The sequence below is a fragment of the Morone saxatilis genome, unplaced genomic scaffold (genome assembly GCF_004916995.1).
Source record: "Morone saxatilis isolate NCDOM2014 unplaced genomic scaffold, NCSU_SB_2.0 Contig348, whole genome shotgun sequence".
In the NCBI taxonomy this organism is placed as follows: Eukaryota; Metazoa; Chordata; class Actinopteri; family Moronidae; genus Morone; species Morone saxatilis.
The window spans coordinates 535-5441 of record NW_023339927.1 but is presented as its reverse complement, the minus strand read 5'-3'; the positions used below and the strand labels follow the sequence as shown (position 1 = coordinate 5441).

At 36.7% G+C, this 4907-nt stretch overlaps 1 pseudogene; it reads right to left on the bottom strand.

Annotated features, from left to right (window-relative positions):
- Nucleotides 1–2007: 2007 nt before the first annotated feature.
- On the bottom strand, nt 2008–4821 carry LOC118337716 (annotated as a pseudogene).
- Nucleotides 4822–4907: the final 86 nt, after the last annotated feature.

The window sequence follows — 4907 nt, the reverse complement described above, 5'->3', positions numbered from 1 at the left end:
ACTATGTAAAGATTAATTCTTATAGCGATACAAAAATGCGGTCCTTGTGACGATGTGACCGTTCTCTATGAGTGGCAGGTGAAACTCACTCACTCATTAACAGGACGACCATTAGTTAGACACAATCCAGTATGTTGTTGAAATTCAGAATGAGGCAGGAAGCAAAAAGACAGAATGGATGAGATGGAAATATGCAAGCTCACTCATTGTGTCATACCAGTCAACATGTGTGTGACATCTTGAATCGTCCAGTATATGGTTGATGTGGTGGCGGAGGAACTCAGCACATTTCCATTTTCACTGGCATAGCTTTCATAGCCTTCACGGCACTGGTTTAACAGCCAACAGAACTCAGGCGTTTGTAAAATTAGACATACATTTCTCAAGCAAATGTCCGGGGCGTTCATGAATTCTTTATCTGTCTGAGGTTTGTGCCAGTTAGATGGCCTCGAGTCCCGACCTCTGAAATATCATCAGCTTAACTGCAGTGTATACATCTATAGCGCTGCATTGAGCCAACAGCAGCTGATTAAAGATTTAACTGGAGTGTATTATATTCAGCTTTGGGGAGTAATGGATTACATGTATGAGTTACATAATCAGGATACCAAGCTGTAATCCATTACAGTTACATTTAGTACAAATTGGGATTGTTTAGCAGGATTACAATTTTAAAATATATCAGTTTTTCTTTAAAAATGCACAAACAGAGGACTCATTGTTGATGCTAAAATTCTTTCCATTTTCTTTTCTAAGCTCAGATTGTTCTGTTGTCTTGTAGAATACAATATATTTTCTCCAGTACTCAAGAAATCAAGTTACTTTAATAGTGTGATACTTGGATTAAGTTACAGACTACATTTTTTAAACAGGTAATTAGTAACTGTATTGGGTTACATTTTCAAAGTAACCCTCCCAACCCTGATTATATTTTCTCAAAAAGGAAGGAGAGCATCATCATTCACTTTTTCTTCAAAACCGTAAAATCCATTAAGATTCCTTCGAGCAACATCAAGATAAAAAGATTTAAAAATCACATTTTGATCAAATATTCCACACTTTTCTGATGATGTTCTTTTGATAATTTGTAAGATATGTTACCATTTAAAAAGATTGTAGGGTTGAGGAGTAAATTTGTGCCATTTGGTTTCTTTCATTGAGTCTATTAGGTTATATTAATTGCAGATACTTTTTATTTATTTTTTTTGGTTCCAGGAATAATTTAAATGCCATTTGAGATGAAATAGACATTAAATTAGTGAGTAATTGTGATTGAATACATGTAATACAGTGCATTTACAGTCCTTATTCACATAAAGTATAGCAGGCCTAGAGTAAATGTTATTTAAAACCTAAACAAAAGCTTTCAGTCTTATGACACTTTGCACATTCACACAGTCCACTCAGTGAGGACTACAGATTTAAAGGGTAAATGGTCGGACTACACTGTAAGAGAGCCACAGATCTTGTTCAGTATGAGCTAATATGGAGCTTTAGCAGTCTGAGTCAGTCCAATAGAGTTCTGTTCCGTAAATCATAGATCTACACAAGCGTTTCTGCTGTAAGTAATACAAATATTTGAATAACAAAATGTAGAACAAGAGGCCTTCAGCGGTATTTACCACCCACTATGTGAGCCAAATAATAGAAATGTGAAATGAAGGATGTACAGCGTAAATCAAATTAAAGGATCATTATCAAAAGTATAATGATCCTATTACATTTGATTATTAAAGAAACTGGGGCATTTGTGATAAAATGAGACGTTATAAAGGTTGGAAAAGCCAACAAGTCAACAGCCTGCCCTCTAGTGACAAACTATGTAATGGACACACTGTTTCTAAAGGCACAAGCCAAATGTTACCGTGAATGTGGGAAAGAGGTGAACATAGTGAACTCCTGCTTTCACACTCAGGGAAGAGGAGGAGGATTCCTGCTCACATTTACAAATCCCATTTACACTTTTCACCTGTTCTCATTCATTCACTTCTATCTCATACTCACCATTGAGGAGCCGCATATGTCCAATCAGAAATCTGATGGTTGTTGTCCTCCTCTGTTATACACAGGTGAAGATGTCAGTCTTGGTCACGTAGCTTGGTAGGATGATTCGTAGCTTCCTCCTGCTTTCTGTGACCTGTGTTCTTCAGCAGGAAGGATGTTTCCAGCACTGTCCTTCCACTCTACTTTAGGTTGTGGAAGAGCACTTTAACCTCACACTGGCAGCAGAACGCCCCATCATCTGGTTTTAACTAGATTTGACATACGGCTTTGCAGCTTGTGAAACAGGGAATAAGAACCATAAAAGGTTATATCATAAATTTAACATGATTAAACAAATAATAGGGGATTTCTTCGTTCATCGTTTTCAAGAAAAATACAGAAAACAAACAAAAAAAAACTTTCAACAAATTTGAGTCTAATTACACCTTCCAGCATAGAATGATATTTCAAACCCTTAATTTCTTAGAATAAATTAGGAATTTAAAATGTTAACTTTTAAAACTGCAAACACTATTTTATTGACTCACATATCGACAGAAGCAACATATACAGTGAAAACATTTGGACAAACCTTAAATCTTGTATGCTACAATTTTGTCTATAGTTTAATATTATGTCTCTCGGCCTTTGTGAATGTGAACAGGTGTGTTTCAGGGAATAAATCAACATATATACATTTTACATAAAAATCATAAGTTAACATTAATGTTAGACCGACAAAACTCTACAGGATGGAATGAAAATATAAAATGATGTACAGAATGAATTAATCAAACTCCAGGACTCACCTCCGATTGTTTTCATCAGATCTGTCTTTTAATCTTTACAAGCGCGGAGGTTGCACGCGACCCATGATTAACATAAACATTTAATAAAATAAACATAATGCTTATTTTATTGTTAACTATAAAGTCAGTGTTTCATATTGTGGCTCGTTTCAAAGCGGACATGTTGGTTTGTTCAACGGATTGAAGAAGCTCAATAGAAGACTGACGTCATTCCAACAGCACTGTATTACTTTATGGAGGAAACTCATTAGCAGCTTACTAGCTATCCTGTCTAGCTGCAGTTCAAATGGATTTATGGCTCCAAAAACAGACATTTGGAGACGAACAGGAGCTCCTTTTAAACAACTAAAGTCCACCGATTCAGTCCAACTCGTTTCACTTCAAGCGGAAGTCAAAAGAAGGAGAATAAAAGTCGGTTGTGTCTCTCGGTTCATTTTAGCGCCGCTCATCAAACTTTAAAACGACGTCATTTCTGTCAATATTAAGTTGTTAATTAAAGATTGGACCAATGATGTTCAGTATCTCTGAAATCAGTAAACGCCCAGCAACAAAACAAACCAATCAGCATCTTTCTACGACCTAAAGTGAGCAAACTAACAGAGCTTTAACTCCATCAGCCAATCACAGGAGAGCATCTTCACAGGAGCTCCACCTGTGTCTGATTGACAGATACTTTCATCCAATGGGAAGTCAGCACCGTGAAAACACGCTGAGTTTGTAGCCACTGAAATTACCTGTCTGACCATATATGGAAGTTAACGTTGTGGGACTTCCTGTGGTAGTGGGACTCCCACAGAACACAGAAACTTTATTTATCTGTTTACACAGACATTATTCAGTGATAATTAATATGTACATCTTTATTTAAATATTAAACACATCTTTTTATAGTTAAATTGAACACTTAGTGACATTTATTCAGGGTCAGAGTGAGGTTAAAGGGATTTATTCTCATCATTTGGGAACTTTGGAGAAGTTTTAGAGAGCTCTGTGGACACCTGCTGGAGATAATCTGTACTGCACTTTCTAAAATATCTCAGAGCCACTTCTGTCTGTCAACATCAAAGTTTCTACAGACATTATAGACAAGTTGAGGGAGAGATCCTGAGAACTTCAGCCTGATAGTCTGTATTATGTCTTATTTACTGGATTTTAAACAAAAGTCAAATGAAAACAAAAACAAGAAAACTTCTATTTGTTTCTGTTTCGTCATTAAATAATTTAACTCTCTCAGAGCCTTCAGTAAGATTAACACACCTGATGAAACCTCAGAGTGTTTGCTTTACTGTGATTAAATGAAATGTTTGTGCTAATTAAACAGTTTAAAACTGGTAGATACTGAGAGACTGAAATGTATCATTAATTAAATGAATGCACCAAGAGGTTAAGTCCACCGCACCCTAAAAGCAAAACAGAATTATGTCGAGAGTTTTGGAAAGCAGAGAGTTAATAAAAACCTGAGAGTGCACCACTGATTTCAGACTGCTGAGATTTCATTGTACAGAGACATAATGATCAATGCGTCACTAATATCATGTTTGATACAGAGGTAATCAGTCCAGATGTGGCTGCAGCGCTGTGGGGACGAGGCTCTGCCAGATGTGGATTCTGACTACTTGACAAAAGTCCATCAGAGACTCTCAAACCAGTCTGATGAGTAAATGAACAACATCTTTAACTGTTTAATCAAAGTACTCACCAACAACAAGCTTTATGTAGAAGGTTTGGGGTGGTTGAAGACGAGGAAAATCACAGGTGTAGGTTCCACTGTCAGCTATCTTCGTATTTCTGATCTTTATGGAGGCGTTACCGTTCTTCAGTTGATCAGAAAAATGTGAGACTCGACCTTTGAACTGCTGATCTTGACCATGACGACCATTATTGTAATGAATGCCTGCATCATACACGAACACCTCCTTCTTCTTCTGACCATCTTTCTGCCAGTCAAACAGTTTATCTACAATGTTCTCCTGAGTGCTGAGAGAACAGGGTAGAACAACATCACTGCCTTCTTTGACGACCACTGGCTCTGAAAGATAAAAACATTATTAATCAGTATTTTTACCTGCAGAGTCATTAAGTGACATCAATTTATGATAGAACAACTAACTTCCC